The sequence below is a fragment of the Lactuca serriola genome, chromosome 3 (genome assembly GCF_051521515.1).
Source record: "Lactuca serriola cultivar US96UC23 chromosome 3, Lser_US96UC23_V15, whole genome shotgun sequence".
NCBI lineage: Eukaryota > Viridiplantae > Streptophyta > Magnoliopsida > Asterales > Asteraceae > Lactuca > Lactuca serriola.
Window position 1 is genome coordinate 6,591,235 of NC_136410.1, and position 13,822 is coordinate 6,605,056.

At 34.9% G+C, this 13,822-nt stretch overlaps 1 long non-coding RNA gene across 1 annotated transcript; it reads right to left on the minus strand.

The window, feature by feature from the left end:
• Window positions 1–428: 428 nt before the first annotated feature.
• On the minus strand, window positions 429–13,566 carry LOC145094249 (uncharacterized). Its single transcript, XR_013703241.1, has 3 exons — window positions 13,295–13,566; window positions 12,973–13,155; window positions 429–562 (listed from the first exon to the last, which is right to left on the minus strand). It is a non-coding gene; the product is annotated as an uncharacterized LOC145094249 (long non-coding RNA).
• Window positions 13,567–13,822: the final 256 nt, after the last annotated feature.

Genomic DNA, 13,822 nt, shown 5'->3' on the forward strand with positions numbered 1-13,822 from the left:
CAACCATTCTGGGGCATGTGCTAATCACTCCTCGGACCAGCATAGTTGATCAGGCTATGCCACTCCCAAGACTAACCATACATCCCCGAGCTTACCTGTGATATTCAACAATCATTACTTTTCTTTTGTTCTAGAATGATGCTGACCTTAGTATGTATGCATGCGTGTATACTTTTAATAGAAAATCATTTATTTCTAAAAGTATAATTGTTTTGAAAACTTTAAATCAGAGACTTTAGTCCCAATGCATTTATAGTTTGTATATCTTATGTGGTTCGATATACTGAGTTCACTATAAACACTGCTCTGATACCAATCTGTCACACCCCCAAACCAAGGATGGCGGAAACGTCCGGGGGTGGAGGACTTCATGTAGAGTATCACAACAATGAGTATAATAGTGCTCAAAGTAAATACAACCATCGTAAATATAATTGAAAAAGTTACACCAAAGTATATGTTTACATGATTCGAATCAATTACATTATGATACAAAATGAACTGTTTGACGATTTATCATACCATCCTCAAAACGTTGTTGATTTCCTGTATCACTGAATTCCTGAGTATACAAGTAGTTTTGAAAAGTATCAACACAAAGGTTGGTGGGTTCATAAGCTTTTGACAGTATGTGACAACCCGAAATTTCCATTCTGAACAAACCATATCAAGCCAATAGATGTAGAACAATTACAGTGAAAACTCAGATTTTGAGTATAAGTTTGGCACTTTTCAGGATTTTTACACTTAAGGAAATATTAGGAGAGTGGATGCACTAGGGTTTTGTGCAACATTGTTATTCCAAGACTCTAGGACATTAGAGTTCGTTCCAGGAATAAAAATATTTTCTGCCAAAAATATCTCAGGACTATAAATAGAATTCGGAACCAAATTGGTTCATTAGTTGAATTCCAATTAGAGAAAAGCCAACTTCTCTCTCACGGATCTTCGGGTTTTTATCCCAAATTGTGAGTATACTTCTCTAGTTGTTTTATAATACTTGTTATAAGCTTAATAACATAGATTACATGCCAAATATGTGAGATCCGGGAGTTTACCGCCCAAGAACGTTCTTGGGGAGTAAACTCCATTTTAAGGTCCTAAAGGGTTCCAATGACCCTCAAAGCTTTAGAACTCGAACTAAGGGCCTCCAATTCATGCCTTATACCACAAAACAATTAGGAATCATGGCTAGAAGGGAGTTTACGGCCAAGGAGCTTCTTAGGCCGTAAACTCCAAGTTTTAAGTGCCAAAATGCTTTGAAACACTTCCTAAGGCTTAGATCAAATTAGGACAAGTACCCTAAAGTGTTTATAGCCTAGCAAACATAAGAAATCACAAGGAAAAAGGAGTTTACGGCCAAGACAAACTCTTGGGCCGTAAACACCTAAAAAGGGGTCAAATGACACCCTAAATCCTTCCTTAAGCCAAGAGACAAATTTGGGCATGTACCTAAATGAGTTATGGACTAGTTAAAACACTTAGAACTCCATGAGTGAGGGAGTTTACGGCCCAAAAGGTTCCATGGCCGTAAACTCCATAAAATGGTGCCAAATGTACCATAAACTCTTCTAAAGACAAGTACAAAAGCCTAGTTAAGTTCCTAGTTAATTTAGAGACTAGAAAACACCATAATCACCCTCCCAAGGGAGTTTACGGCCGTAAACTCCAAGGGAATATGGTCTCTGGTCCGTAAACTCCCCAAAGGAGTTCATATGGTACCCAAACACTTGTTATAGCCTTGAAACAATTCACCACTAGAGTTGTAATAATTCTAATCTCCGTTTAGGCACTTGGTTGAGAGTTTACGGCCAGGAGTTTACTCCCCTGGGCCGTAAACTCCAAAGAATATGGTCATTAGACCTTAAACTCCCATTAGGGGCATTTCACTCCTTTGTTGCAACCCATTAGCCTCCTAGCACTTGACCAAAATTGTTTTCCTCGCGCTTAAATGTTATTACTTGTATAATTAGTGTTTTAATCACTAATTATTTATATACATATGTTTTCATATGTAATTAGGATCATTGTGTGTGTCTAAGTCTTCACTTGACACTAAGCACTTGTCCGATCCTTCCGTACGATAACAGTCCTTCAATTCCAGTCACTTACTACAGGTGAGTTCATACCCCTTAACTAATGTTTTAAACTATTTTTAAATGTTTTATGGGGGGGGGGGGGGATACAAGTAGAATCAGGCTAGTTATTATATCAATAAAATGTGATTAATAAGTAGAATTATGCTAGTTATTACATCAATCATATGTGATTAATATACAACATTCAAATGATTTGGCTACTCATTAGCCGTTTTACCAAACAGTTTCTTTCAAATGATTTTTATAAACATTTTATATGTTTTAAACTCCTTATTACACTGTATATTTTACTCTGTATATCACATTTCAAACTTATTTAAAATTGTGTTTCAAACAAATGTTTCTTTATACTAAACTGTTTTATCAAACCCATGCCTTCAAACTGTTTTATAGATTGACATCAAGTCGATCTTTTCTTAAGATAATATTTATGTTCAAATGTTTTACAAAACTTATTTATGCTTTTATATTATAAATTGCATGCCTCTATATGTATAGTTATATAAGAAATGTTTAAAAGACTTAGGAAGGCTATCCACCCTATTTCCTTTTCGCGCTTGAGATGTGGTCTAGTGGGATATCGGGTACTCGTCTGAAGGTCGTTTAAATATTAGTTATATATCATGTGTACATATATAGTCATAAAAGGTCCTTCCAGTTCATCCCATGCCCTTGAGTAGCAAGGGTATACATTCATGTCCATAGGTACCAGTTAGATTACTAGTAAACTACCATATGGGTAGTTTAGGAAGATACTAGAACAATTACTAGAACGCGATATCATACAATGAGTCAGTTCATTCATGAGTCAATACTTTCTAGAACATTATAGTACATTACTATACTTGCTAGATAGAGAGAACACACATTACAGATAGCACACGTAGAACATTTCCGTACATTACACTTACATTAATACGTTAATAAAATTGTGATCCACTGTATGGGATAATGCCTTAATTGTCATGACCCGGGTTGTAGCCAGAGTCTCTTGAAGGGAGAGCGTGAGTTTGCGTATAGATCTATACTGGATTGACTATCCTACACCTTGCTGCTAGCTACAGCAGGACCGGCAGGTCTGCGGGTGCCAAACGTCATACCTTATTTTCGACTATACGTTGTCGATGTTACCAGTCTATAGTATGGTGCAACTTATCACATGTTTCCTTAATATAAATCCGGTTTAAGGTAGTTAGTACAGCAGTAGTTCTTATAGAGCTACGTTTTAGTACTACATTAATTTTCCCTGTACATATATTTAGTGATCCTTTCACTTAAATTGTAGATGTAAAACTATATTTTGTTAATAATAGTTACACTTGGGAAAATTACACTCTTTTACAAGAAACGAACATATAGAATAGTTAAGTCTTGGTAGAAGACTACATAGAGATCAGTTAAGTCTTGGTAGAAGACTCCCTGTTATAATAGTAGGAATCATAGGGATTTCTAGGGTTTTTCAAACGTTTACAGTTGTTTTACAAACATCTTCATACTTACAGTTCATATACAAATTCTTACATACAAATTAAGACACTAAATACTTATGATCTCACCAGCTTCAAAGCTGATACTTGCTTTCAAAATTACTTGTATCCTCAGGTCATCATAGACAGGTACCGATGCAAGGAAAAAGGAAGATGGAGCTTGTTCAAGACCCATCTTTCATTTTGATTTATGCTTTAGTGTTTATCAAAATTTGATAGAACATACTTGTATACTAATTCTATTATTAATGCAATGGATGATGTTGTTGCTTGTTTACTACTTTACATTGTTGTGATACTGTACATGACGTCCTCCGCCCCAGAACGTTTCTGCCGTTCTTGGTTTTGGGGTGTGACAGATTGGTATCAGAGCATTGTTTATAGTGAATTAAGTATATCAACCCATAAAAGATACACTAACTATAAATACATAAGGGATTAAAAATACTCTGACCAAGAGTTTATACTTTAAATAATAAAATATTTAAGTAAGTATACGTGCTGCATTCATACTAAAATCAGTGTCACTAGGACAGTACAAAAGAATTACGATTGTTGGGCAACACAAGTGGGCTTAGAGACATATGGTCAAAAATGGGAAGATATAGCCTGATTACCTATATTATCCGAGGGTTGACTAGCATGTGCCTAAGTTTAATTGTGTGGTTGCAACAATGCTAAAATCTTACCAACCCTACCACAATGAGAACAACAGAACATAACATTAAAATTAAAATAATATAGGAGTATTTGGTGTTACTATAAGTACTTTATACTTGAGAACTAAAACGGGATCTTCATTACTAAGTTGATAGTTGCTAAGTGGATACACTAAGGCTATATGTAATTAGGATGTTATAGACTTAGAATCTGTGATAATTTTGCCTTACCCCTATTCTGTGTGAATTTGGAATTAAGGTCACTTATTCGAAGGTCTATCCTGTTTAGATTACACATAGCTGGTATGCACTTCACAAATAGCGATGTAACTAATGAAGGTTTTCTAAATAATTATCTAGATAGTTCGTCTAATAATTATTCTCTTACCCTAAATTCTCGCATAGAAAACATAGTTGGACTCCATCCCCTCGACAACCAGTATCTTCCGAATGAAGTCTTAGCTGGTTGGTTTGGAGAAGAACCAGAGAATGATCATCCTATCCCCTTGAATGATCACCATGATGAAGACCTTTCGTATGATGCTAACTCCGAACCAGAGGTTGAGAACCTACCCCGGGCAGCTCCCTTTCCAATTCCTAACCCTTGTCCGGCTTTTCATGGCCCGACCCTGAGTGAGTGGAATGCTTGGAAACATGGAGCCAAGGACAAGATCAGCCCATGCCATTTAATGGCGATCGAAGCTTTTACGACTTGAGCAATGGGGGCTCAGCAGATAGAGTCTTGCCAATCTTGGTCCGCAGAGTGGCCGAAATGAGATTCAAGGCAAGACAGCCCTACATCAGACTACCAAAGTTGTCGCCAATGCGAGAATGCATACCTTCCACACCATTCGTCTAGAAGATGATCACGAGATATCAGAGAGAAACCATGAAACCCTGTTGCAAGCACTAGCTGAATCACGAGCCGAAGTCATAGAGCTCCGAGTACATCAGAGGGTGTACGAAAGACACCTACTTGATGTAGAACGTAAAATGGCTGAACTGAGAGTTCACTAGAGGGGTGACCGTCGTCAGTAGTAGACTCTTTACTTTGCTTCCCTTGTTAGAAAGTAGTCGTTTTCTGTCCTTGCCCGATGTGGCATTTTCTATGAAATTACCTGGTACTGTAAGTACTTTAGGTTAGGTCTTTATGCTGTCAGGAAATATCTTCTGTGGATATGATGTAAGACCTTTACAAGGTCATTTTCCAGAATCTTTACATCGTGAATATCAAAGATATTGACAGCCGGCTAACTTTTGTGTCATTCTTCATTCAAGTACTCTTATCATACTTTCATTGGGGTCTATCTGAAACATGCTTTAGTCAAGTCATTGGACTATAGTAATTTAGCTCCAGAGACATTTCCATGTCTCTTTCAGTGGTTGGATCTCGTTATTCACCAACCCACGATACCTCGGCTTGAACGACAAACGTCTTGAGACCATTCTACGAACTTACTTCTACTCATTACTAGGACCGCATCATAGGGATGTAGGTCAAACCTTCACGATCATACTTCCAATCCGTACTAGTACTGCATCATAGGGGTGTAGGTTAAACTTTCGAGAACATACTCTTACTCTTTTCTTGAGCAATCGAAGTACATCTAGGGTCAACCAGAATCGCTCACAAAATCCTTATCATTCGTGCTAACAGAATCATGTCGTCATCAAGAAACATTCAACTTCATACGTACATCTCTTTCATCTAGATTGCTTTTCCAGCAAAGCCGTCATATCAGAACACCGAAGTACTCATGCATGGAGTACCTCTTAGTTCTTTTTGTTTCCGAAGAAACCCCTGAAGTACCACTCGTGCAGTACGTCAAGTTCAATCCAAGGATTTATATGATTGATCTATCACTGAAGAATGTATGCATAAGAGTGATATATAATCAAGGTTCTACAGGTTTAGAATTGATGATTCCACTTTAACTTCTTTTTCCCCGATGGGATGTGAGCTTAAAGAAGAATCAGTTATTCGACTACCTTTTCAATCTTAGTTATATACGACTCGTATACACGAGATTGGGATTGTGAAAACATGTATGAATTCTAATATGAACTTCAGGACGGAGAACTGCCTAAGTATACGAGTAATCGCATCGTCAGGTGAACCAACATAGATCGCCCTACAGCTTAAACACCTATGGAGACACAAAAACAATACAGACAACTTAGCGAACCACACAGAAACAGAATTAGAAGACTAGGCTTCTCACCCTAGAGAACCCCAGTCTTATTCTCCCAGAGATCGACGGATTGCATCGTATGTGCCTCGGATTTCGGGGACTCCATCAAGATTTTCATAGAAATCGTTATCTCTGCCTCACATAGATGAAATGGTTGAGCAAACGCAAGGAAAAAAATTACTTTTAGAAATGGATCTAAGATCCGAATATCACAAGTTCGAGTGTTAGGAAGGATGTCCGGAAGACTATCTTCCGAACTCGATGCGGACACTTCGAGTCCGTAGGGATACCCTTCGGATAGGACGAATACGCCCATAGCTTTCATGAGCTAAATCAGTGGGGTACGTCTTTCTTACTTGGACCAGTTCGTCATTTCTCCATGTAATGACTTACTTATCTACCCTCGTAGTAAGAAGAAAACCCAGGGAAACATTTCCTACAGAGGAACTTTAGCGAAGTTCTCTAGACACGAGTTTTGAAATTGAAGAGTCAAATTTCTATGACACACTGTTAGTAATGTGAGAAATTATGAGCACTCTTTCAATTTGTCAAAACCGCTGAGAATTTATCGACACCAGAGACGCCGGCAGTCTTTCGCCAAATTCTAGGTCTTACCGACCTACCGCCTTAGTTCATTCAGAACTCCTCGCAAGCTACAGGAACCCGTACGACTTTGACCCAGCAAGGGGTGGCCTTTGACTGGGAAGTTAAGCATAAAAGGAACCTTTGAAATTCCAACTGAGTGACCAAGTTCTTTAGGATAACTCACTCTGGGAATGGCTTAATACGCTTCGTAAAGCGTGGAAAGCTAAATCCAAGATAGACAGGACCTCCGAGATTCTTATCAGAATCGGTCCTGCGCCTCACACAAACTACACCTACTCCGCTAACTCAATAACGTACATCCTACTCTTCGCATCTCGATCGTGAAACCATACCTTTTCGTCAGGACTCTTGTAAGTCCACTCGTCAAGATCCTCGCCTTCGTATTAGAACCGTAGTGACCCTCGACCGAGAGGTCAAGCGGACGAAGCAACCCTGTCGCCAGTTAGTGAAGGTTCGTTGGAATGCCAACCGAGAACCCGATTTCACTTAGGTACGCTAGAACAAATCAATTAGGAAGTTTCCTCCTCACGACTCGATCATTCGTGCATACTTCCTTGCCTAAATTCTAATTTCGGGACGAAATTCCCTTCAACAGGGGGATGATGTGACAACCCGAAATTTCCATTCTGAACAAACCATATCAAGCCAATAGGTGTAGAACAGTTACAGTGAAAACTCAGATTTCGAGTATAAGTTTGGCAGTTTTCAGGATTTTTACACTTAAGGAAATATTAGGAGAGTGGATACACTAGGGTTTTGTGCAACACTGTTATTCCAAGACTCTAGGACATTAGAGTTCGTTCCAGGAATAAAAATATTTTCTGCCAAAAATATCTTGGGACTATAAATAGAATTCGGAACCAAATTGGTTCATTAGTTGAATTCCAATTAGAGAAAAGCCAACTTCTCTCTCACGGATCTTCGGGTTTTTATCCCAAATTGTGAGTATACTTCTCTAGTTGTTTTATAATACTTGTTATAAGCTTAATAACATAGATTACATGCCAAATATGTGAGATCCGGGAGTTTACCACCCAAGAACGTTCTTGGGGAGTAAACTCCATTTTAAGTTCCTAAAGGGTTCCAATGACCCTCAAAGCTTTAGAACTCGAACTAGGGGCCTCCAATTCATGCCTTATACCACAAAACAATTAGGAATCATGGCTAGAAGGGAGTTTACGGCCAAGGAGCTTCTTAGGCCGTAAACTCCAAGTTTTAAGTGCCAAAATGCTTTGAAACACTTCCTAAGGCTTAGATCAAATTAGGACAAGTACCCTAAAGTGTTTATAGCCTAGCAAACATAAGAAATCACAAGGAAAAAGGAGTTTACGGCCAAGACAAACTCTTGGGCCGTAAACACCTAAAAAGGGGTCAAATGACACCCTAAATCCTTCCTTAAGCCAAGAGACAAATTTGGGCATGTACCTAAATGAGTTATGGACTAGTTAAAACACTTAGAACTCCATGAGTGAGGGAGTTTACGGCCCAAAAGGTTCCAGGGCCGTAAACTCCATAAAATGGTACCAAATGTGCCATAAACTCTTCTAAAGACAAGTACAAAAGCCTAGTTTAGTTCCTAGTTAATTTAGAGACTAGAAAACACCATAATCACCCTCCCAAGGGAGTTTACGGCCGTAAACTCCAAGGGAATATGGTCTCTGGGCCGTAAACTCCCCAAAGGAGTTCATATGGTACCCAAACACTTGTTATAGCCTTGAAACAATTCACCAAATATTAAAACAAAAAAAGCTCAGAATCATTCAACATGTTTAATCAATATGAAAAAAACACTAGTAAAAATCAACATGTTTAATCAATATGAAAAAAGGTATAAAGCGTTGGGCAGGTAAACCAAATATTAAAACAAAAAAAAGCTCAGAATCATTCAAATAATACATAATTATAAGAAACAAAGCCTTAACCGTTTGAATCATCATGTTCTTGCTTGTTAAGCTCAATTCTGGAACTTATTACCCCCACCCTATTATATTTTAGCAACCAAAAGAACAAACTAATGACTAACGGATTTAGACATGTTAAAAAAACATTTAAGCCTGGGCTAAGAAACCAAATATTAAAAAAATCTCAAAATGGAAAAGCAAAAGATTTCAAAATTATAAGAAACTAACTACAAAATAAAGAAAACAAAGCCTTAGACGTTATGGTCATCATGTTTTTGTTTCTTAAGCTCAATTTTGAATCTGGTTACCCTCGCCCTCTTGTATTTTCGTAACTAAAAAAACAAAGTGATGACTAACAGGTTTAGACTCTTTTAAATGAAAATTCTAACAAAAATAGGAAAACATGGTAAAAATCAACATGTTTAATCAAAATGAAAAAAAGCTATAAAGCGTTGGTCATGCAAACCAAATATTAAAACAAAAAAAGCTCAGAATCATTAAAAAATACATAATTATAACAAAACAAAGTCTTAACCGTTAGAATCATCATGTTCTAGCTTATTAAGCTTAATTCTGGAACTTATTACCCCCACCCTCTTATATTTTGGCAACCAAAAGAACAAACTAATGACAAACGGGTTTAGACTTGTTAAAATGTAAATATTAATCAAAATAATAAAACTTGAAAAAAAAAAAGCATTTATGCCTTGGGCTAACAAACCAAATATTAAAAAAATCTCAAAATCGAAAAACAAAAGATTTTAAAATTATAAAAGACTAACTACAAAATAAAGAAAATAAAGTCTTAGCCGTTATAGTCATCATGTTTTTGTTTGTTAAGCTCAATTCTGAAATTGATTAACCTCACCATCTTGTAGTTTTCCCAACCAATTAAACAAAGTGATGACTAACAGGTTTAGACTCTTTAAAATGAAAATTCTAACAAAAATAGGAAAACATTGTTAAAATCAACATGTTTAATAAAAATGGGAAAAAGCTATAAAGCGTTAGACATGTAAACCAAATATTAAAATGAAAAAAGCTCAGAATCTTTAAAATAATACATAATTATAACAAAACAAAGTCTTAACCGATAGAAGAAACTAACGACTAACGGGTTTAGACTTGTTAAAATGAAAATATTAATCAGAATAATAATACTTACAAAAAAAAGATTTAATTAAGCCTTGGGTTAACAAACCAAACATTAAACAAATCTCAAAATCGAAAAGCAAAAGAATTTAAAATCATAAAAAACTAACTACAAAATAAAGAAAACAAAGTCTTAGCCATTATAATCATCATGTTTTTGTTTGTTAAGCTCAATTCTGAATCTGATTACCCTCGCCCTCTTGTATTTTCGCAACCAAAAAAGCAAAGTTATGACTAACGGGTTTAGACTCTTTAAAATGAAAATTCTTACAAAAATAGAAAAACTTGATAAAAATCAACATGTTTAATCAAAATGAAAAAAAGGTATAAAGCGTTGGGCATGTAAACCAAATATTAAAACAAAAAAAGCTCATAATCATTAAGAGAATACATAATCATAAGAAACAAAGTCTTAACCGTTAGAATCATCATGTTCTTGTTTGTTAAGCTCAATTCTGGAACTTATTATCCCCACCCTATTATATTTTAGCAACCAAAAGAACAAACTAATGACTAATGGGTTTAGACTTGTTAAAATGAAAATATTAATCAAAATAATAATACTTAAAAAAAACATTTAAGCCTTGGGCTAACAAACCAAATATTAAAAAAATCTCAATATTGAAAAACAAAAGAATTTAAAATTATAAAAAAACTAACTACAAAATAAAGAAAACAAAGTCTTAGGTGTTATGGTCATCATATTTTTGTTTTTTAAGCTCAATTTTGAATCTGATTACCCTCGCCCTCTTGTATTTTCACAACCAACAAAACAAAGTGATGACTAATAGGTTTAGACTCTTTAAAATGAAAATTCTAACAAAAATAGGAAAACATGGTAAAAATCAACATGAAAAAAAGCTATAAAGCCTTGGGCATGTAAACCAAATATTAAAACAAAAAAAAGCTGAGAGTCGTAAAAAGAATACATAATTATATGAAACAAAATCTTAACCGTTAGAATCATCATGTTCTTGCTTGTTAAGCTCAATTCTCGAACTTATTACCCCCACCCTCTTTTATATTCGCAACCAAAAGAACAAACTAATGACTAACGGATTTAGACTTGTTAAAATGAAAATATTAATCAAAATAATAATACTTAAAATAAAAAAAAAACATTTAAGCCTTGGGTTAACAAACAAAACATTAAAAAAAACTCAAAATCAAAAATCGAAAAACAATAAAACATATAAGCCTGGGGCTAACAAACTAAATATTAAAAAATCTCAAAATCGAAAAACGAAAAAATTCAAAATTATAAAAAACTAACTACCAAATAAAGAAAACAAAGTCTAAGTCGTTATAGTCATCATCTTTTTGTTTTTTAAGCTCAATTCTGAATCTGATTACCCTCGCCTTCTTGTATTTTTCGCAACCAAAAAAACAAAGTGATGACTAATAGGTTTAGACTTTTTAAAATGAAAATTCTGACAAAAATAAGAAAACATGGTAAAAATCAACATGTTTAGTCAGAATGAAAAAAAGCTATAGAGCATTGGGAATGTAAACCAAATATTAAAACAAAAAAAGCTCAGAATCATTAAAAAATACATAATTATAACAAAACAAAGTCTTAACCGTTAGAATCATCATGTTCTAGCTTATTAAGCTTAATTCTGGAACTTATTACCCCCACCCTCTTATATTTTAGCAACCAAAAGAACAAACTAATGACTAACGAGTTTAGAGTTGTTAAAATGAAAATATTAATCAGAATAAAAAACATAAATAAAAAGCATTGAAGCCTAGGGCTAAAAAACCAACTAATGACTAAGAAGTTTGAACTCGTTAAAATGAAAATGTTAATAAAAATAACAAAACTTGTTAAAAATCAACAACTTTAATATTCAAAAAAAAATCTTCGAATGGTAAAAAACAATAAAGAAAAGAAAGTCATAGCCATTAAATTCATTATGTTCTTAATAATTAAGCTAAATTTGAAATGGATTTACCCACGCCCTTGTGTACTTTCACAACACAAAGAACAAACTAATGAACAATGGAGTCAAACTTTTTAAAAAGAAAATCATCAAATTTGGTATAAAACAATCTGGTTGAGTAGAATGAAAAAACTAAAAAAACAAAATAATTATAATAATAATAATAATAATAATAAATAATCAAGTTCTTAAGAAGTTCTAAAGTCATTTCAGCAGCTTCCCGTAGATGCCAATGTTCTTTTGAATTTCCAAATTAAACTCGAAAAATTTGTGAAGAAAAAAAAAAGTATTCCATAAGGTCGTCAAGAAGGTGCAAAATTAAATCAACAGAAAACTCTTGCAATAAACCAAGCTCAGTAAAATTGTAAAATAAAATGAAGATTAAACTGTTCTCAAAAAGGGCCCAACCGCCCAAATGACTTTTAAACAAATCCATTAATTGAAAGAAATATATGTTAAGATTCTTTCCATTATCCCTAAAATCAATTTAACAAAATCACCGAATCCTAATCTGCTAACAAACAAATTAATATTCTAAGAAATCAATGGCGCATCAAAAAGGTAAATCTCTAATTTAAATGATGTTAAGAAATCCATTATTCAGGAACTTCAATGATTTCTGTATTATATCCCCTTACCAGAATATGACACGATAAATGAAATCAATTAAACAAAATGTGTATTGAAATAAAGATATAACGAAGGAGCTCTAGATATTTTTTCGCATTAAATCCCTAACAGGAACTTCCTAAACCCTAAATTCTGGAATCTCATCAAGAATATTGTGGGGAAACATAAAACAATCAAACCTTTTCAACAAATCATTTCAAGATATAAAGGCTGGTATTTAACAGATAGTTCCAATTATGAATGGGTATTCCACAATCCAATTCATCATAATCATAATGAAGTAAGAGATTAGGAAGAACTTACCTGTTGTTTCCATAGCAACAAGAATGGAATCGCTTGATACTCCCATGGCCGTCGACTTCCTTCCTCCCTGCTTCCCACTCTGTGTGACTCTTCTTTGTTGAGTAAATTTTGTGAAGATTTTCCAGAATCACAAAAAAAAATTGGGGGAATTAGCGTGACCCAAACGGCTATCTAGCAAATATACTAAAATCACATAAAAACACGAATTAAACAGACCATTCCCATAAACTATTTCAACAACACTGGGTATTTAGATCATGATCTGTATTCGACTATCGATTGTATCACACTCAAAATTAACTAAAATAATAGGAAAAATTACCTCTAAAAACTCTGGGCTGTTTCGTTTGACAGAGGCAGGCGGTGATACGAAGTCGGTGGGAAAACAGTTGGCCATTCAAATTTCAAGCACGTAATCCAGATGTTGTCTGTGAAATTCTCGACGTGGGAGAAGAAACTGAACGTCACTGTGATGTCCAGGCGGAGGATGTTTTCGTTTGAGCCGGTGAACTGGTGAAGTTCTTGCCGGAGATGAAAGCGAGCGTTACGAGGGAGTGACGGAGAGAGAGGAACGCTCAGTCGTTAAGGGTTTTTTTTGACCGTTGGAGCCTTGGAGGCGAGGCGATGTAACTTTTTAGTTTCCATTTAATAAAATAAAAATATTTAGAATAACGGTGTCATTTATTGCGATATTGGTCAAATCTTTTAGCCAATGGTCAATGCTGATACTTATTTAGAATGTTATTTATTTATTTATTTATTTTATTGTATTGTTTGTTGTCTATGTGCAAAAGAAAAAGAACTTCGAATTAAAAATAAAATATAATTGATTGATTAAAGGCAAATTACA